The sequence below is a fragment of the Onychostruthus taczanowskii genome, unplaced genomic scaffold, assembly GCF_017590055.1.
Source record: "Onychostruthus taczanowskii isolate IOZ18803 unplaced genomic scaffold, ASM1759005v1 scaffold26, whole genome shotgun sequence".
In the NCBI taxonomy this organism is placed as follows: Eukaryota; Metazoa; Chordata; class Aves; order Passeriformes; family Passeridae; genus Onychostruthus; species Onychostruthus taczanowskii.
The window spans coordinates 9,720,499-9,742,723 of record NW_024499906.1 but is presented as its reverse complement, the minus strand read 5'-3'; the positions used below and the strand labels follow the sequence as shown (position 1 = coordinate 9,742,723).

Below are 22,225 nucleotides of genomic sequence, written 5' to 3'. Positions count from 1 at the left end.
CAGTACTTAAAGAGAGTTTAAAAAAAAGCTGGAGAGTGATTTTTACATGGGCAGATAGCCACAGGACAAGAAGTGATGACTTTAAACTACAGGACGGTACATTTAGATTGGGTATTAGGAAGAAATTCTTCACTACAAGGTTGAGGCACTGGAACAGGTTGCTCAGACAATCTGTGGGTGCCCCACCCCTGGACATCTTAAAGGCCAGGCTTAGATCAACCTGGACTAATAGGAAGGTGTCCTGCCCAATGGCAGTGGGGTTGGAACTAGATCTTTAAGGTTCCTTCCAAACCAAACCATTCTCTGATTCTATCGTTATATGAATTAAACAAAAAACACACAGAAATTTTCAAAATTACAGACCAGATGCTCTTACGAAATGTTTGAAACAATTCTGGATGTTTAGCAAAAACACTCAGTGATAAACAAATACTGGGAGGTAACTCCATACAAGAAAAATGCAGGCCTTCTGTAACAATTGTTAATGAAATGAAGCTCTACACAAAATTAATGTCTTCTCCCAGACTGCTTGGATGGTATCAATTTCATAAGCCAGCACTTTCCTTAGGAAAATAATTTCAATTAAAAAATAATTCCTTTTTTTTAACGAAAAATTAGGAGATGTGTTCTGGTACTTAGTATCACCTGTATGAATAGCACAGATGTGATTATTTTCAAATAAAGCTGAGTAAATTTTTAAACTTTTTCTCATTGCAAGCAATTTTTTCCCACATATTTAAATATGCCTTGGGCAAAAAGATCTAGAAATTTTGTCCATAAAAAGTAATTGTCTAATGTTAGATTCTTTAGCTATGAACAACAAGCAGTGTAGTACAATTTCTAAAAGTTGGCTTCTTGGTTACACTATGACAACCATTTTGCAATTTTAAGTATTCTTTCTTAAGCAAAAGTGAATAGTATTTATTGCCTATAAATGTCAGAAGTAGCACCACCCACATACTACAGCGCTTATTATACAGTTCACTGCAGTAAGTCTGCTAAAGTCTCTGCTTTGGAAGTAACTCCTGGCAGTATTTTTTTATATATATGGTCTCTCAGTTCTTAATTTTTCTGACCACATACCAAAAGCACCACAAAAAATCCAAATTACAGACTCATGGAAGATGAGATCATTGAGTCCCACCATTAACTCAGCATGGGTTATGACTCTTCCTTTTGGCATTTTTTTCTTGTTACTGCCAGCTACATGAAATGTGCAGTCCTACCACACTCATCTGCAGTTTTTATGTCCTTTTATAAAGTATGATAAGCTTTTCCAAGACAGTAGTTATTATTTACACCTTGCAAATGCATAGTCTCATAATGAGAATGAGATACAGGCTCAGTATCATAAGCAGTCCATTTCAGGAAGAATGACTTACTCCACGTTCTGCCACTGTTATGAGTCCTGCTGGTTTTCCTGCCCTCTTCTTCCCTCTGCTCATACAGTCATAGCATTAACATTTATGATGAGTGTAAACAGACCATACTTGGCAATTTCAGGATCTAGATTCCTTGCTTGGGAATATATTTCCAATGTCTGCCTTTGTGCTTGTTCCTTCATTAGATGTGCTTCTAGCAGTACTAATGAAGCAAAGAGGTCTATTTAGTCTGGCTGATAGGAACTCTCTTTTCCCGTTTCTTTATGACTCAGTCTTGATTCTCATGCACAAGCTAATAACTTATATTGATAATCTAAAATATATGTGTAAATACTTTTTCATCCCAAGCAACCTTAAAATGAAAAAATGCTTACTTTTAATTTTACACCAATGAATAACTAAAAATTTTGGATGTCTATTTCTTTATTCATGTTCATAAAACTAGATAAGATGTAACTAATCACTGACTGATCCCTCTGTTATAATATGCTTTTATTAATAATAACAACTATGCCATTAGAAAATGTGATTCTTCAGGAAAAACAACATCTGATTTGGATCATAGCAGGCAGGTACAGGAACATCAAGAAGAAAAGGAAGAAACTGGTTAATCAGCACTGAGACCTTTTAACTGGAGATACGCTAAGATGCAATGTAAGAAATGCAGGTTTTGAACTAGCATTATGAGTTATGGGGAGCCTTGGGCTGTAGTGGGTTTGCATGACAAGATTTTCATGGCGGTGAGGGGAAACCGCTGGGGTTGCTTCTGTGAGAAGCTGCCAGAAACTTCCCTCATGCCCTACAGAGCCAGTGCCAGCCAGTCCCAAGACAGACCCACTGCTGGCCAAGGCCAAGCCCATCAGTGACAGTGGTAACATCTCTGTGAGAATATATTTAGGAAGGGGAAGAATGGCTGCACCACAGCAGCTGGATAGAGGAGTGAGAAGCACAGCCCTGCAGACACCAAGGTCAGTGAAGAGGAGGGGGAAGAGGTGCTCCAGGTACTGGATCAGAGATGCCCCTGCAGCCAGTGGTGCAGACCACGGGGAAGCAGCTGTGCTCCACACCCAGAGAGGTCCATCAGGGTGCAAGAGACCCACCTGCAGTCCATGGAATAGACCCACACTGGGGTGGGTGGATGTGCCCAAAGGGGGCTGTGACACTGGGGGAAGCCTGCACTGGAGCAGGCTCCTGGCAGGACCTGTGATCCCATGAAGAGGTGAGACCACACTGGAGAAGATTTTCGGGCGGACTTGTTACCCTGTGAGGGACCCACACTGGAGCAGCCTTTTCCTGTAGGACTGCACCCCAGGGACCCACGCTGGGGTAGTACATGAAGGACTGCAGCCCGGGTAAGGACCCAAGGGAACCAATGCAGGCTGAGTCTTTTTCTTCCTGAAAGAGTAATGCAAATGTGTGACATCCCCAGGGTTTGCACAGTTGTCAGAGGGTGTGATCTATGTCAGTAAGATCAAGATGCTGAGCACTGCTGGAATCAAGTGAATATTTCAATCCGATATCAAAACACATCAAGAGCAGAATAAGCTTTTCAGTGCAGTTGCTGAGCAAAGAACCCAGCAACACGACAAAATAAAAAACACAAAGTGGTGCTCTGTTCAGATTATATAGTGACATGAGATACAGACTTTGTGGCAATTCTGAACTACAAAATTATCATCTCTAATGCTCTGTCACAGAGAAGCACGACAATCAAATTATTTTTGTATTGCTTATAATTAAAAATCCATTCTAATACAGTGAAACAACTTCAAGTTTAATAGTTCCTCAAAGTTTGGAAATGTTTTGACCACGGGCTTTCTGCCTACTCAGGCTTCCCTCCACTTTGGCTGTTCATGCACAATAACAAAGATAACACCTTTCAGTGCTAAGGAATTGACATCACCCTTTGGCATGAGCTTTCAAACATTACTCTGGTGAAAATGAGAACTGTTCGAGCCCATGGCTGGGTTATGTTTCTGTCACTGCCAGCTGAGGGGAACCTGATTATAAATGCATAATTATAAATTGTAAATTTTCAGGTAGATGTGATAGAGATGAGATTAAAAGATGGCTCCTTTTCCCAACAGACAAACTGGAAATACAACTGAACAGTTGATCTTTTGCTAAAGAATCTGTTATTTATTTTCTTCGGATGTCTTGAAGAGAAACACATACAATTAAATAATAAAATTCAAGTCTGAAGAAAAAGAGGGATTTTTACTTTGTGATATGTGTAATTACAGTGCAAAAGACAGAAAAGAGCAGTGGATTCTGCACGGCTCAGTGAGTAGTCTCCCAACTCTTATTTTCAGTATTATATGACTCAGTAAATTCTTATTCTCTTAAATTCTACAGTTCCACAGCCTGAGACACATTTTTAACAAACTCAGAACAACAAGTTCAGCTGGGCAGAGACTGTGAAAATTCAAGAGAATAACAAAAGTTATTCTACAATTTCCATTAGATCCATATGCTACAGTGAGTAATAAGCAGAATTTTAACACATGTACAGGAACTAAAGGACTGATTACTAGCATTAGCAAGCATTTCTACAAGATAATGATTCAGGTTTTGCAGCACTGTTTGATCTTCATTTCAATTAGCAGAATAAAAGTTATGCTCCCAGCACTGAAACAGACTGACATAAACAAATCACAAGACATTTTATAAATCTTCCTTTCTTGTCTATGCATAAGTGAGTTATAACCAGTTACATGCCTCAGCTACCTCTGCCAAGTTGGCTTCAGGAAAAGAAAAGAAGTACTCTGCAACTCTTCTTTTATAAAAAGGGACAAGGCAACTACTTTGGAGTCATGGTTCCCAAAAGCTGAGATGAATTTTCTCTAATTACTATGCCCATTTCCTGTCAAACAGAATTTGCTTCACTCACACCATTGCAAATGTGTATGTGTCTGTAGTTTCAGAGGGGCATGCAGGATTGAACATGCACTTCTAGGCTCCTTATCTCAAAAAAAGGAGCCAGTAGTACTGGAAAACCATCAGGCAAGAGCAGCAGAATGATTAAAGGTCCAGAAGACCTTCCACAAGCCGAATGACTAAATAAGGTAAGAATTTTCACTCCATGAAAGGAGAACCCATGGAAGGTGTAATGCAGGTCTGTGTAATTATTGTCAAGAAAAGGACAGATATGGATTATTTGTTCATTGGCTTTTCAGGTATGAGATTCAGAGGCAATCAAACAGGCATTAAGAGTCAGGTTCAAGTAAAAGAAAGAGCTGATAAGACTTCAAGCAATTACTTGAGGAATAAATTGCTGAAGGATTGCGAAGATGCTAAAATTTTCTGTGGGCTACATAGAAGATTGGATGAGTTGGTGAAACAGAAACCCACAGAGGACTGCAAAACACAGAGAAACTGTATCTAGCAAAGAAAGACCCTGCCGAGTACTACAGCAAGTGAAGGTACTCTGTTACTGTACTCCTGTCTATAGAGACACCTTTTTTGCCACTGTTAAACACATGCTACAGGACTTAAAAAAATCTTAGGCAGTAAGACTGTGACTGTATTCAAATCAGTTGAAAAATTTCCCAAAATGTCAACACAGCTTATTTTCTTCGTTTATTATTCTCCAGACTGTAATCCACTACAGATTACAAGTTCATTGTGTTACTTCTCACAAGTAATGAGATTTATGTATCTGATACTCAAGAAATCAACACTTTTTCTAGAGGAAGCACCAACACAATTTTTACAGAAAAATACACAAATTATCAAGATCACTTGACAGTTCAAATGGTAGTCTTTCACTTTCAATTGATTTCATTTACGAAGAAAAAAAAAAAGAAAAAAAATTACATTGTTTTCATTGCCTAGCTCCATCTATTTGTTCCAGTGCCGTATATTCATTTTCAGGGATCTGTTCCAACTCTTCCTTTGTTTGGAGTCTCTCCTACTTGAGTGCCAAGACACCGTGTAGCTCTTGGTCTGTGTTGCCTCTTATTCAACAGCTAGAGAAAATTAAATACCCTTAAGAATCTTATACCACCCAAATACATGAGTCATTTGATTCTCAAAAGCTGCCAGGACTGCTACAGTTCAGCAATTACATCCACAATACTACATAGCTGACTTTTGGTGTCACTCAGATAGTGTTATTTAAGGCTCCAGTGGTATTATCATATTTTGTTTGCTCTGTGCTTTCCCAGGAAATTTTAAGCACATTCTCATGTCCCCTTTGATTTCTTTCATGTGAAGTCTACAAAATAGTATATGGTAAAATGTTCCATCCTCTACTGCCAACACCCCAGCAAGGCTGTTTGTCCCACCACTCACAGTGTCCCTCTTCACTGTTGTTAAAATATCAAAGGCATTACAACTACTCAGTAGTTTAAGTAATAGCTGAAAGTCAGTGGCATAGCAAACTTTGACTTAGCTAGGTAGGCTGGGGTTAAGGAAATGATAAATAAATTAATTACTATAGGATTTCTGTTTAAATGTGCCAGATAATATAGGTCAGAAAGCAATGAAGAATTAACATGTATAAGTACAATGCTACTGCTTACACTACAGGTGCAATAGCTCTACTTATTGTATAGCCTGAAAACTACTATTTCTCAAATTACTAGTACCTCTTTAACTAAGTGGCACTAGGAAATGACAGAGAAAGTGATTTTTGTACCTTTTTGAATCACTGTAATAGAGTTTTACTGTACTATTCAATCTTAAATCTTCTACTTGTAATGATCCCTTTCCCCTTCAGCAAACCACAGTTTTATCTACTCCTAAAACATCTTGGAAATCTTTCCAGTACTCTTCTATTCCCTGGTGTGCTTCTTCCTAGTCTGTGTGTTTTACTTGAACAGTTTCTTAATTTTTTGTAATTAAACAGCTGTTAAACCTTCTTTCAAACAGGTGTTAATTACTATTGTTTTCTGATCGCATCTCTAATTCAGTTTATATCTTTAATGCTGTAGCAGCTTCTTTCCTTTTTCTAATATTTTTAAAATAAAAAAAATCATACCTATCTTGAAATAGGTATTTTGGATATGTTCTCTCCTTGGTTTTAGCATTATAGCAAAATTGCAGTCATGTTTCTGACCACTACTGAAACCCCATAAGGCAAAGGAGGAAAATGGGAAAGATGAGGGTTTCAGTTGCTACAATTTTTGAAACTTCATCCCTCTAACTAGGAACAAATCCATTGTCAGCAGTACAGAGATAATAAGGTATGATGAATCAGGATCTTTTGCCTAATAAAAGACTTTCAGAGGTTGTTACAGTCTCTTGTATACTTGAAAAAAGTTATTTACCTGAAGAGGACTATTCAGTTTATTTGTACTGGCATTCAAGGCTTAGACACCTGTAGAAGAAACACCATCGCCCTCAGGTTTGTCTATCATCCAGCACTAGGACAGATCTTGTATAGTTTAGGGGGTTTTGCACAACACAGAAAATAGTTATGATTATTAAAATTGAATATATTATTATGAAATAACAAGGAGATAAGCACAAGGCTGTTAAGGGATAGAACTGTAAAAACATGTCTGTGAAAATCCAACACCCAAGCAATGAAGAAATGAGCTGCTTTATGGACCTCAGCAAATGTGAGTGTGGACTGGGTGCATATCCCAGGGCAACTGAAACTGTCAGGCCAGGATAACATTTTCTACATTGGTTTAGATGATATACACTGCTTACCCTGAAACCCCTTTTTCACTGTGACAGTATCCTCCTCCTCTATTCTCACAATGGTTCTCACACTCAGATGAGAAGATCACAAAACACAATCGGGTCCCAGACTTCTCCTACTGCACTGACTCCTTGTGAAACATCCAGCAGGATCCTGAGGGATCACATCACAGAATCATAAAAAGGTTTGGCTTGGAAGGGATATCAAAGATTATCTAGTTCCAACCCCTCTGCCATGGACAGAGGATGACACTCAGGTTGCTCAAAGCCCCATCAAACTCAAACACTTCCTGGGATTGGGCAGACACAGCTGCTCTGGGCTATGTTTGTTTTTTTTTTTTTTTGGTTTTTTTTTTTTTTTTTTTTTTTTTTTGTTTTTTTTTGGTTTTTTTTTTTTTTTTTTTTTTTTTTTTTTTTTTTTTTTTTTTTTTTTTTTGTTTTTTTTTTTTTTTTTTTTTTTTGGTTTTTTTTGGTTTTTTTTTTTTTTTTTTGGTTTTGGTTTTTTTTTTTTTTTTTGGTTTTTTTTGGTTTTTTTTGGTTTTTTGTTTTTTTTTTTTTTATATATTATGCACACTTGGTCTCCACAATGAAAATCAGGTTTCAAAGGAGGCTTAGAAACCGTGTAGCACAAGAATATTCTGCCTCCTTTCAGATGCTTTCCCTGCCATGTGCAGTTCACCTAAGGATCAGTTAAAAATGTTATTGTTAGACTTTCATGAATCTGATTAATAGACTGCTGTGCTTTTAATTGCATGAGTTATAACATCTACAATAGTCTACAATAGTAGTGTACAAAAAAAAAAAAAATCCTTCTGGATAATAAACAAAATGAAAGATAATAGATCAGTCCTAGTCAAGCTGTATTTGCTACCAGAGAAAAAAATTCCTTTATAGGAGCTGCGTCTAAGTTTGCATAGTGTCAGAGCTGTCAGCTCCACGGACAGAAGTTGCAGGCTATTAAGAAGCCTCCACTTCCTAGGAGTCTCTAAATTCACAAGAAAAGTAACTGCCTCTAAACTTTCCATGTCCTGGTAGGTTGCCATTAAGTTAAGAACTCATCTCTGTTTGGTGTGGCAAAGAAGCCATACTTGGCCAAGAGCTGGACTCAGTCACTTAGTTTTTAAATCTTATGAACAAGTATAGAGAGATAAATACTCCCAGGCAACGAGATACTGATATAACTCTGTGAGTGCTCACACAAGACAGGGACTTTAATAGGCTATATCAGGCTGTATCAGGCTGTATTCCTGAACTCTGGGTACCTCTGCTCTTTCACTCACCAGAGAAAATATTAACTTTTCATGTGTGTCAGTTAGACAGTGCACATAAATATTTCTCTCTACATGTAAATAAACATGTGTTCTTCTCTTACGTGTGTGTATAAAACTCTATATGCATATACATACAAAACTGTAAGGATCTATAAACGTTGAGTACTTTGGCACAAATACAAATGGAGCATCCATAATCTTGGAAAATACTCCATCATACTATAAAGTCTGGTTTCACAGTTGACATAAGTAGGTAAAATGTTAAACCCATGTTACCTTATGTTCAGTGAAATTTATGGGATTTACTGGAAGTAGGAATAACAGCTTGAACATACTAAATATATAATTGTACACTAGAGTTCTGCTTATAGTAGAGACTTTCAAGACTGACATTTTTTCATTTGATGTGCCATAGCCTTGAAATAGAAATTGGTTTTTGGCAGTTCTATAAAATCCTGTTCAGAATGGCTCCTGAATGTTTTACAAAAGATTAAAAAAGAAGTTTGGTTTAAAAACTGTACATGTCATTCCCTACTTGATTTTCACTCTTAAAAGTCAATTTCCGAGCAATGGAAAGATGCAGGAATTCTTATAATCAGACACAGTGAATTTCAGATCTTGTCAACTATAGCAGTATATTTAAAACAAAGATTCACTGCCTCCCTCCATCAATATTCCATATATATGAGTCTGTAAACTGCAACAGAAAAAAGTATTTAGACAGAGAATGGAAAAATTTTATATTACACCGGACAGATGCTGGCTGCAACCATGGCAATAATTGCAAACAGATTCATGTTTCAGGACTACATATTTTTCTAAAATACTCAACAATGAAAAGATTTTGGATTAGATTCTCCACAACTTGTAATTGCATTGACTGCATTAGAGTGGAAAAGTAAACACAATGTATTTTTCATAAACTGCTAAATTATTGAGAAGAAACAAGAAGCTGCGAGAGCACTGTAATTCTCTTGAAACTAAGGGGACAAATTTTCTAAAATTACATCATCTTCAGATATGTAGGATTGATGAGAAGGCACAATTGTTTTATTTTGTATTTTGTGAAATTTCACATAAGAGTCATGTAATTTTGAATTACTTTGACCATTATCACCATCTTAAATTCACTTGTGGTCTTAATATGTCCCTAAAACCAAAGCGCACACATAGTTGCAATGTCCGTCAAATAAATGCAAAAATAAATGAAAAAGCACAAAGCTTTTGGGATTTTAGGGACATTTACAATATGCAAAAGCGACTGAAGGAGTTTTTGAACATGGCATCTTTGGCTACAAAATTACCTTCTTGAATGACAGCTACTTATATAACAAAAGTATGTCATAAAAGGAGTTTTCTCAGGGAGATATGGTAAAGGAATGGGAGAAATTTTGAACAATGAGTTAAACATCTGAACCAAAGTCATACTTCCAAGGGAGAATGCAAACATGCGAAGTATAAACATCTTTATATATTTCTAACACCTGAGAAATTGCTAAAGAGATGTTAGTTTGTGCATTATTGATATTTTTCTTTGTTTTCATATATAAAATGTTCACCTGAACTTTCAAATTGTACTCTTAAACCTGTATTAAGGAAAATGTGAAAATGTTTCATACTGAGAAGAGGAATGAAGTCAATGCTTAACAGGAAGCACCTTCTGAACCTGCTTTCAGCTGAACACCAGAAATTCTTTACGCTTGAATACTTTCTTGAATTAAATTTAATTAGAAGGAAGCATCTTATTTTTTAAAATGAATTCCATCGTGAGCTGGCCATAAAGCTTTGCTATCATGAGTGGTGTATTGGTTTAAGTAATTTTTATTATAGGCTTTGCTCTTCAGCAATGGGTTAAAGTAAAGAGTGTTAAAATAACAGTAAGTAGGCAATTCAGTAAGAAAACACTAATGGAGTAAGATGACTAAAGTGTCACGTTGCCTCAGTACACATGTCAACCAAGCCATCATGTTTCCAAAAGAAAATCAAGCCCTTAAAGACGTCTATTATCTAACTGTCACTGGGAGTATCATGGGGAAGATGAGCATGAGCTGACCTACTTGAGTGTGCTAATATCTCCCAAGAGTCATGGTCTTCATTGTCCTTTATTTCCCTGATTACTCTGAAATGGCAACACTTACTTTTTGTTTTGAAATGTCACCTTATTTCTATTCTCCTCAAAGTCCCACTCTTTCTCTTGCTAATTTTCCCAAATTCAGCAAACCTTGGTTTTAGCAAAAGCCTGGTTGTATATTAATGTAGGAACCCATCTCTCTGGGTGCCCTGGATGGCTCAAAGCCCTGGCAGGGGTTCGGAGACCCTGGCAGGAAGCCAAAGACACCTGGAAATTCGATCTCAACCCATGGAGCAAATTACCAACTTCATATGAAGAATTACAGGTCACAAAAGTTTAAGTAGCATAGTAGTAGCAATCACAGGGTGAAGGGAAAAATTTTGGAGCGGTGGGTTTTGAACCTTGTACAGGGGGGTTTGGAATTTTGTACATGGGGGTCAGGGGTTCCAAGATGGAGGGATTTGGGCGTGCCCTGTCCTTCTTCTTTCTTCTCCCTGGCATCCATGTTCAGGATGATATTGGCATTCACAGATTGGTTTAGAGTAGAAAGTCACTGTCTAACATAGGTGATAGGTATTGGAACATAATTGTAAACACAGTATATGTAGTTTTTAGTATAAAAGATAGCACCAGCCTGAGAGGTGGAGTGTGTGCCTCAGACCGACCTGCAGAACAGACCTTGGCAGGCCAGACAGAAAATGTTTGGGATAAATAATAAACAACCTTGAGAACGTGAACCAAAGACTTCCTGACTCCTCCTTCTTACGCTGCTGGGTTGGGGAAAAGAGATTTTTAACAGAGACACACCTCGGGATCTTCCCAATCACACCAACCAGACCAGACCAGAAGAGATCCCGAGAGATTATCACTGAGAAGAATCGCTAATCAGCAATGATTTTTTTCTGAAAATAAGGACCCTGACATGTGGAGTTAGGGTAGTGAAGACACTATGTCCTGAATTACTTGTGTCTTGGGTGTTAATAGCAATGCCCTGAAGAACTTCAAAGGCTCTGAACACTAACCAGAAAAAAGAGTTCCTTGAACACACCTCATCACACAGACCAACGGACCCACACGCAGGTACTGCTGGCCCAAACCTCTCCTCAGGGACAGCTGATTGCTTCTTTCCCACAGAACTTGGTGCCATCAAAGCCAAATGAAATCCTCTTCAGTCTAAGCCAGAGCTCACTTACAACTTTGAGACTTAATGTACTGAGCAAGTGAGTGGGAAATCTGAAGTTAATAAGGGACATGGGTGAATGCACAGGAGCACATCAACTAAGGAGACATGGGTAAAACCCCTCACGAAGGGTGCTAAGCAAGGAAATACCCTGCTATGAGAGTATATTTCATTAACAAAATAAAATGACAGAACAGATAGATGACATACATCCAGATCCTCTGCACTGGAGAATCTTTTTAACTATAAAAACCTCTCCAGCTAAACCCTGTCTGCACTTAATCCAAAGGAATTCTTCAGATGGAAAAAAGACCCCACTTGGCTTAAAGCCAGCACAAGCAGTAGCAAAAGAAGGGTGGTTTCTAGGACGTGAGTGCACAGTGGGGATGAATGAGAAATCCTCCTTTGATCCTAACCCATCCTTATAAAATCCAGCTTGTGCAGTCAAGCTAGTTCAGTCAGTGCAGGACTAGTGGCCAAGAACTGAAATACAATCCAGCTCACTGAGCATTCCCTGCTTCCCTCCTCTGTGGGGAAAATTACACTGAAAAGAAGGGACTTTCAAAGCCCTGTTCAGTCTGCTTGGTTTAAGTATTTTGAAAAAAGAAAATTTTAATCACAAAAAAACCCCTCAAACCAGAAAAAGTTATGGGTATAAAGTATAAATACACTGCAGCAAAATAAATGTAATGTGTCTCAAGTCACATCAGTATTTGGTACAACTGGCCTCAGTGCATAGACAAATATGCTCAAAGTTAATATCACTAAGCTAAACAATCATGAATAAAGTATTTTTATGTAAGTGGACAGACCAAAGTATTATTTTGCAATTGCTCTGTAGGAAGCATGATGCCTTTTATAAGAAAATACAAGACTAGTTACAGACTAGGAGTTAGTGCAAACACCTGCCTATGTCATCAAGCTGAAATGTCATCTCTGTGCCATAGGTACCAAGTTCCTTAAAAAAAAATAATTAGTTCTTTAAAAAAAATTAGTGCAAAACATTCTTCATATTAGATTTTGGAAACTTTATTAATCATTATGTGACACAAAAAAGTACTTCAATTTAAAACATGTGAAAAATAAAGCCGAGACACATATTCCCTAAGCCAGGAATCCAAAACACTGACATCCAAGCCTCGTTTGTCATCCCAATTTTCCTTCATTACAAACGGGAATAAATGCACTCCCTGCAGAGGGCAATTAATTTCCTTCAAGATATGTCTTATGAATCACCCCGTGAAGTTACCAAGTTCTTCTAAAGGCTATACAGACTCAGAGATCTGATGCTACGGTGTCTAGATAAATTCAAAGACAAACAGTTAGTTACAGCCTTTGGAATGACAGTTTTGTAGCTAAGAGGCTTAAGGCAAATTAGAGAACTGTTCCGTAGGCAACTTGTATTTGGTTTTATTCATGGCCAAAATTCCTGCTGTAGGGTATCTGCTAGCTAGTTAAAGCCACCAAAGGGAAAGCACATGTGGTGTTGCAGGTAGAAATGCACTACGGAACACACCAAATTTGAAAAACAAGCTCACTGTGCCAGCATAAACAAATCCAAGGGATTGACTGCACCTCTCATAACTTTAAATCATTACTGCCAGAAAGGAATGGCCAGTACCTCTCTCAACCTAAAAAATAAAAAGTTGTCAATATAAACAAACCGCAAGTGGGATATTTCACCTATTTTTCAGTGGAAGATAGGCAGGATCCATTCAGCAATCAGTGCTGAAGAGCAGCAGAAGGATTGCTTTTGAAGTATTTAATAATTATGAGCATATCCACATGAACATCAGTTAAAACTATTTCATCACTGAGAGATAATTTCTGTATTCAGTGGATTAAGGTACACTACGGCACTGGCAACACTGAGAACATCTGAAGAAAGAATCTGTGCTTGCTTTCCCTTGCTCCACAGATACAACTTGTTCTCTCTGGAAAAAAGTCACCTTGCTCTTGGAGAAGGCAGGATGTGAGCACGCAGAACTGTCTGTTCTTCCTTTGCAAGAGTCCAGCTGACACTCCCATTTCCCTTGGCACAACTAGAAGCTGTATTTCAGCTACCCAAACCATTCACAAACTCCTAAAAATTTTGACAACAAACAGGATATTTAAATTATGTTGCAGACATCTGTTATTGTTATGATGTCAGCGTCAGTATCAGAAATGTCAACAGGATCTTAAGATGCCTTAGAAGAAAATCAGTGTCTATTTATTGCCTCCTTTGAAACTGTTTTGTTTGTTCGGGTTTTTTGACACCACTAGGTTTATCTTGCCTTACTTCACCTGTGTGAAATCAAACAACAATCAGCAACAATAAATACCTGATTTCTTTCCACTCTATGTCAGGTATAAATTGGATGGATCAGTTTGCTTATGGGAGGTTTCTGTCTCTCTACAGGGACTCTATAAAGAATGTAGGTGGTTGGTGTTCACAACCACAATCAAGTTTGTGGGACCTAGGTGAAAAAAAACCCACAGGCCTTCACTGCAAAAATCCCTTTTTAGACCTTTTCAAAATGTGCCATTAAAGTGTTTTTTGATTGAAATTAGTATATAGGAATGTATTAGGGGTAATCTTAAATCAGACACAATATGACCATCTTCTACTATAATCCTATTGTTCATTCCTTTATTCAATGGAAGTAAATTGGTCTGGCTTACTTTTTATAATAGAAATGAAAGTAGCAAATCAATGCACAGAATAGAGTATTTATTGGCAAAGATAAATTTAAAGTATATGAATTTTTAGAAGAAAAAAATATAGAAGAAAATATAGTTTTCACAGAATGTAAATTTGGTGTTCAATCTTCTTAGTCCAGTACTCTCTGGCCTGACATCAAACTGCTAATCATTTAAAAACATCTGCATGCTAGGGAATAGTACATATTTCATCTTCAAATCTTTGATATTCTTCCCCTTATTTAGGGCACTACAGAAGGATCACTGCTGAAAGTTTATCCATTAATTTAACAAACACAGGACAGCATGGTTTCTACTAGAACGGATAACCTAGCGCCCTGGGTACTATATTCAGTTCTAGTAGAATCCATGTGGGTGAGTGATACCCAGTGAGTGGGTACTTTAAGTAAATGATAGTTAGAAGAAGAAATTTAAATTCTCAGTGAATCTCATAAGGAGTTGACTGCAGGAAGGTCCTTACTGGCAGAATGCCTCCATCTCTCTACGAGATGTGAGATGTAACAAGGAGTGAGGCCAGGCCAACTTCTCACCATGCATTTTGGGCTGGATACAAAGCTGCATTAATGCCCCATTCATGTTTCATTACCTGGGTTAATAATCACCCCCACTATTTAACCATCACTAAGAGAGTTTCTGGGTTTTTGGCAGCAGCTGCCTCTCTCTGACAGACATGACAACCAGACACCTGAGCTGAAAAGTGACAAAAATTTTAGTTATTAAGTAGTTATAATTTAAGTAGTTATTATAGAGAGTTTGCATAAGACTCTATGTTTTGAAAAATTCTGTGGAAGGAAGCTGGATTGCAGAGGTGGCAGCTGGCAAACTTCCAGAAGATATGAGTTCATGCTGTTTACAGATTTTTTAAAAGTTAGCACAGCAGCTTGGAGCACATGCATGTGTATGAATGGTTTTGGTTTTTTGGTTTTTCTTTTTTTTTAATGTACATTTTAGGCTGATTATAGCAGCCGTTTATCCTGTATCTACTGATCTCTGTGTTTATTCAACCTTTATGAAGTACTACCACAGCCTGCTCTGAACAGCTGGGATTCAGCAAATCTATCTTAAGAAGGAAGGTTCCTTGTCTTGGCATTTGCTGCATGGTTAACAGAGAGGCAGTCACCTGTGGAGGAGGCTTGCTCTTTTACAAAAGAGATGACAAAATACAGAGGATGGTTTGCACTCTGCTTCAGTCCTTCTCTTTCCAGGAAAGGAAGAGAGACACTCCAGGTTCACCCTGACAGGTGGCAAACAGGTATTCCATGTCAGTTCAGGGTTATCAAATGTAGCCACAACAGGTCAGCCTGCGTGCTACAAGATCTGGAGTCCTCCTAGGTGCCAGCTCTCAGTCAACTGATCTGTGCTTTGTCTGACTAGCTGGCACCTTCTATACCAGTGTTAAGGATGTGAGGAGCCCAGGACTTCTTCTGCCAGTAGGGTCTTGGGTATAAACACAGGTAGCATAATCTTTCTGATTCTCTAAGCCAAGGAAGGATGTACTTGTGCTCCTTAACACTGGTATCAGAATTGCTCTAAAAAACCAAAACTAAATTGAAAGATCTTTTTTAGCATGGAAAATCAGCGTATGCTGAGCTAGGACTGGAAGAGCTTAAGGGCACCACCACATGGCTTGGCTGCCCAGGGACTGCCCCTGAACCAGTGGTGGAATGGAGGCCTTTGCCTCCTGAGGAAAGGCTGCTTGATCTTGATTCCAATTATATGTACGGAAAGCATCTCCAGAAGAATCCCATAATCTCTTTCCCTGAAAAGCCCAGTGAAAAGTCTTTCTCCATTTAATGTTCCCCTTTCTACCCACTGCATAATATACCAGATAATATAATCACAACATTCAAATGCTTCATCTGACACGCACAAGTATGTTCAATATATTTGAAATTAATATATCGAGCACAGACTCAGTGGCCAAGAAATTGCAGAAACTGTCACAAACTTCAGAGATTAGATTTGACTGGTTCATAATCCTAGACAAACACACAATTCACTCAAATTTAAGGAACTTCTCCTGTCCCACTTCAGCCCACATTTGCTGAAAAATACCTTAGCTGTAAAAAAAAGTAATTTTTATCCAAGGTTCTTTTCAGTTTCTGTCTCACACCAGTCAATACCTAAACTAGAAGTGTAGTTGTAAAACAGTGGAAGAAGTAATTTCAGAATATAAACCAAAACAGACCTTTGAAGGTAGAAGAAAAACCTCAAATGAAACCAAAACAGCCCACAACTCCAAGAAGAACATGATACGATAGCAAAGTCATTTACTGGCCACTTTAGTCATTGTGGCATACTAAAAACCTTTTAATTCCTTTGAGAACTTCACTGTACAAAGAAATTGTCTTATTTTTAGTTGCTCCTCTTTTGAAAGTCTTAAATTCTGTTTGACTGAAATATAATGCCCCTTTGAAGGGCTTCTGCATGCATATCTGTTACAGAAAGATTTAATTTGCTCAGCCTTCCCTTGTATTCACTTAATAAAACTATATTAATTAATATGTATTTAGTCAGGGTTTTTGGTTTTTTTTCCAGCAACAAATCACAGTGGACAGGAGGATCCTGGCACCATTGTTGCTGGTGTTACACACACACACTATGCCATACTACTTAAAACAGTGCCAGTGCAATAAAGCAAGGGGAAATTTGGCTTATCCTTCCCAATGATTCAGGACTTCTAAAACAGATGGTTTCTGGAATTTTGTTTCATCACAAAACATGGTGATGGAAGACTGATTTACACACAAAGTTTTACCTTCAACCTTCCTTCAGTAATTAAGAACATAATATTTGAGAAAGTAACAACAACATAACCCAACACAACTTAAAACTGAATAGAAAAAGTAATGATAAATCTGACAATCATAAAGTCATTAAATGTCTGAATAGAACAATGCTCCATCTATTTATCTGCTTTTTCTTAAAACAGATTATAACAGAGTCTTTTCTTCCTGCTTTTATTCTGCCTTTCAGTAAGATAAGTTAAGGGGACTTAGTCATCGTTTTCAAAATTAATTCAGTCCCTTTTAAAACTGACTACCAGCACCACCAGAGGCAAGCAGAGACGCCACAGGATTTTCCTTGTTGGTTTTGCTATCTCACTCCAGTGAATCAAATCCCAGAAAAAGCTGACAGATTAAACAGTGTAGTGGTATGGAGACAGGTCTCAGGTCTTTGGAGGAGCAGTCGTGCACATTTTTCCTTGTCAATTACGTCAAGCAATAAACACACACACACACACACAGACAAAGGTGAAAGCTAATCCCTTAACTGCTTTCTCTATGTGTGTCCTTCAATATACACTTGGTGGTCTCTCCATGCTGAAGAAATGCAAGCCCAATGTCACCAAGAGAAGAACCACATTGGTCAGGACCCAACATTTTCAGTAGATAAGCAAAGATATCTCAAAAAGATAATCAAAATCATACCAGATCTGTAGTGACCTCAATTTCACTTAAATTTCAGCTAGCAGTATTTGCCTTTAAATAGCATGAGATAAGAAGAAATGGAATTTTTTTCTGGAGCTATTTTAAGGGCAATGACTGCTATACATAGAGTCAGAGTAAGTGGTTGAAGTTAAATTTAAAAGACAGACATATTTTTGTTTTCCTGTTTCCAAATAGAGTCTCATCTGTTCCTAAGTTGGAATAACAGAAGCAAAAAGAGAAAAAAAAAAAAAAACAAAAACACAGTAAAGAATGCCATCCTCCTGAAAACAAGACCAAGGCTTTTCAGTGTAGAAGGCAACACCAAAGGAAAACCATGTTTGGCTTCAGCTATTTTGATATTGAAGGATAGAGCTTATTTCTGAGTCTTGTCTAAAAAATGGGCGTAAATTCAGGTCTTCCAGAATTTCTGCTAATCTGTAACAGGTCTAAAGTGCCTGGCTTCCCTAATGTACACAAAAGTATTGCTTAAGGCTGATTTATGGAAAATTCAGTATGCTTGCACAGAAAACCTTGCTAAGCTATCCAGGTGTGGGCTTTGAAGCAAGTAACATAAACACTGAAATGTTCCATGTCACTGCAATACAATCAAATTTGAAATTTCAAGCAAACTGGACTTAAAAGTACTGTAATGTTGATACTTAGCATGCAGAACTTAAACTATTTCCCACTCTGTCTACTCTGCATTCTAAAGAAAAGCTCTACGTGCACTGTTTCTTAGAACTACTTAGTTCTCAGATGAAACCAATATGCATCTCTGTTACCTATATTTTTTCCCTTTTTGCTTGTGAAGTACCCATTATCTATAACAAAAACACATAATAGAAGGTGTTTTTATTTACTTCCACCTGAAAGGTGTTGTAATGTTGGAAGAGCCATCTCACAAGTCATGCGTAGAGAAATCTAAAATTCGGTTGCCATGCTAACAGGAAGTCACTCAACTAAGTCCAGTAAAACAAAAGTGCATAAATGATGCCTTCTGGTAAAAACTGAGAAATATTCGATTAACAAGTCTGTAGGTTTTGACAACTGTAGCCACAACTACAGCTGTGTGACTCGGTAGAGTGCTGAATTTCTCTCGGCATTTAAACCTCCAGAGCATCAGCTGCTTCTTCCCATCAGGACCACAGCTTCTCTGCCACCACCTCAGGCGTCAGGGCCGTGCCGTGTAAACGCCACACGGGGATGAACCCACCAGCCCCTTCCTCTGCTCCAGGAGCCGTCCCATGGCCCACTTCACCCTGCTCCGCTCCTGCCGCCTGCACCTCTCCAGGTCCCTCCTGGGGGCTGGCAGTACTCCCGCTTTCCCTGGAGGGTTCCTGCAGACTGCGCCGGCGGCGAGCGAGTCCCCTCGTGGAGAGACCCTGCGGGGACACCGCAGCTGCGGCCGCCACTACCATGGGGACCAGGGCCGGTCCGCGGCGCGGCTCCCGCACGCACCCGTGTGCGCGACATGTGAACTCCCGTCCGGAGCTGCCGGGGCCGCGGCGCTCTCAGCTACGGGGGCGAGCGTGGAGCGGGTGCGGAGCGCGGGTGGCGGATGCGGAGCCTCCTCCTGCCCCGCGGAGCGGCCCCCTGGGCGCTCCGCTGTGCCGCAGGTGTCACCCAGCGACCGAAGGAGATGCCGCTCCCCCCGGCAGCGGCTGCCAGGGAAAAATACGTTTATTACATACGAGAGGAAGGAAGAGATCCTAATACTCCTCTGGACTATCACCAAGGGCCAGCACGATGTCGCTTTAGGCTGCTTGCGTCGGCGCAAAAAGTTACCTTTAGACAGTCATAGGCACTTCTTTTTGCAGAGGGTCAAAAAGGTAATCAAAGGCTCAGAAAGAGGACAGGTCAAAGTTGATGAGAACTTACTTGGTTTAGGTGCTTGCGTTGACAGCCGGCATCTTCCGACAGCAGTTCTAACAGGTCACATTTTCCCATGGAAGTTGTACCCTTCTCAATCCCGCTTGCAAATTAAATCCCTTCAGAATGCGTTTGCTTTGTTTCACTGGCTGCCGTCCATCTCAGGCACTATCCACATTTTTTACTTTATTTTCTCCATATTTGCCACACATGCAGGCACTCTCGGACGCACGCCACGAGTCAGCGGGTGCCCAGCACCTCCGGCCGGGGGGACCGCGCCTGCCGCCGGGTTCCGCTGCAACAGAGAGGCAGGTTCTTCCCCGGTTGCTTAGCGCGGCGTCTCCTTGTTCCCCCGGGAAGCCTCATGCCGGCTGCAAAAAGTAACAGCTCCTCCCGACGCGGCGGTCCCCTCCGGAGCGCGGGCTACGCTGCGCGGGGAGGAAGGAAAGACACCCCAAAACGGGCAGAAGGAGCGCGGACGGGCACACGCCGGGTTTCTCCGTCCTCGCCGCTGCGCTCTCTCCTGAGCCGGCCGCAGGCTGTGCCTCGGCGGGCGCCGTCTCGCCGCCCCCCGCCCGCCCGGCCGCCCTCCGCGGCGCTCAGCGGCTGCCGCGCCGCGCTCGGGGAGGAGCGAGAAGGCGCCCGGCGGGCGCTGCAGCGGGGCTCGTCGGCGAGGCGAGAACGCGCGCCGCCCGGCACCGCTCGGAGGCAGACGCACCAAGGAGCAGCCTCGACTCCGCAGAAAGTTCGCTGTTACATCGCTCCGCATCTGGGAAAGCCCTGACCCGCTCCATGCAGCCGCGGTGGGGCTCTGTGAGTCCGCCTCCGCGGGGGCCTCGCCCGGCGCGCTCCGAGCCCGAAGCCGAGGTTCGCTCCAGGTAGCTCGCCCGACGCTCCTTCCCGAGGCGCTGCCCTGGCTGCGCCACTCGGTGCAGCCTCTAGCCGGGTGGTCCCTCGCCCCTGCGCCGCCCCAGCCTCGGGTCAGCCCGGCCTGGACGTTAACGGGACCGAGCCGCGGCCAAGACTGGTAATAGAGGAGCAGAGGGAATGAGGCTGCTCAACCTCCAATTCCTCGCTTTTACTTTTCATTTCCCTAACAATTTGTGACAGAAGTTAAATGCATGAGCTTAGAAATAGTAGGAAAAAGATAGAACGTGCAGAGACAGGGATGCATAACAGAATTTGGACACGGATGTTTGTTTGTTTGTTTGTTTTGGGGGGTAATATAATAATAATACAAAACAAGAACAACAATAACATTATTTGCGGTCTGTTTGGACTCAGCCCCGCGTTGGGGTCTGGACGCGATGCGCGCAAGGGGCCAGAGCATCAGTGCCCGGAAGAACATCCCTCAGCTCCGGCCCACTCCTGCCCCCCCGGGAGGCTGGCTCCCACCTGGCACCGCCGGGCAGCATGCCACCGGTTTCGCGCTTTGCCCGTCTCTTTGGATGAATAGCTTCCACCTTGGGGGCTTCGAGAGAGAAGCGGGGTGAAATACGCCCGGGGCAGCACCGGGCAGGGCCGAGTCTCAGCGGGCGTGCAGTGTCGCGGTCAAAAGCCCCTTCGCTTCCTGCACCGCCGGGACGGGAATGTCCCTCGAGCTGGGTTTCACCTGCCTCCCTGCAGAACACCGAGGAGTGAAGTGCTTGCCAAAGCAGGCGAGCCTGAAAATGTCACGACAGCAAATGTGAAGGAAGTGCCAGCAGCCGCAGCATGCTCAAAGACAACTGTGGGCACCAGACCACCAGACCTCCACGGGCAGCAGAGGTGATGCAATTAATTTGCATTAAGCTGTGCAGTGAAAATGCCGGATGGATTCTCCTCTGGGACTTCCATGGTTGCAGCATCAGGTCTCTGCATCGGACTGCTGTGTGAACCACTGTCATATGTATTTTAGATGTGCCCCAAGTGAGGCACTGCTGGGATTTCAGCAGAAACGTACTGCCTTTGGGGACCTGCTCGGAAAGCAGCCTCGTCCCACTGAGCAGTGTGCAGTACAGACAGGCTGTAACAGGTCTCTGCGGGTCTCTTCCTAAGAGACGTCAATGGAACGTGTGATATCAGCTCATGTCAGTTCAAATACAGATCAAATACCAAAAGCAGTTGCTTGGAAAGCTGAGCCAGTCATTCTAATAAGCATATATACATGTATGCAGATATTTGTGTAGACCCATACATGCATATCCACGCAAAGGCAAGGAGAGAGAGCTGGGTAAATAGAGGCACACTTGAGGGCCAGAGAGCCTGCAATGGCTGCTCCATCAGATTTCATTGGAATTGGCAATGTGAGCACATCAAAATGTTATTGGAACATTTGTACCTCTCGTGCAGGCTACCAACAGCACTGGTATTGCTCTGTGTTGCTACAGATTGGAAGTGTAATAACAGCTTACTTTCAGAGTCATTTCCCAGAGCAGAGTGTTTTTTCCCCCATATATTTCCTTATTAGATCATGAGAAGCCAACTTCTGAGTGTAATATTTAATTTTTCACAAGTAAATACCTCTATAATTAACAGTATTTCCTGTGCCTTTTTATGCATATTGTGACATTTCTACTCTGCAGGGGTGAGCGCAACATGGCACTATCAATGTGTTTTACGTTTTCTGGCATTTTACGTATCATAACCCATTAGCAATCTCCCGTGGGTCTTCCCAAGCTTATAATTCC

The 22,225-nt window shown here is 40.9% G+C and overlaps 1 protein-coding gene across 1 annotated transcript in view; it reads right to left on the bottom strand.

Moving 5' to 3' along the window:
* Nucleotides 1-20,126, bottom strand: part of TRPC4 (transient receptor potential cation channel subfamily C member 4) — a 131,864-nt gene extending 111,738 nt beyond the window's left edge. The window contains exon 1 of the mRNA XM_041407398.1: nucleotides 19,566-20,126. The gene's annotated coding sequence lies outside the window, so the exon portion shown is untranslated. The remainder of the gene's footprint in view (nucleotides 1-19,565) is intronic.
* Nucleotides 20,127-22,225: the final 2,099 nt, after the last annotated feature.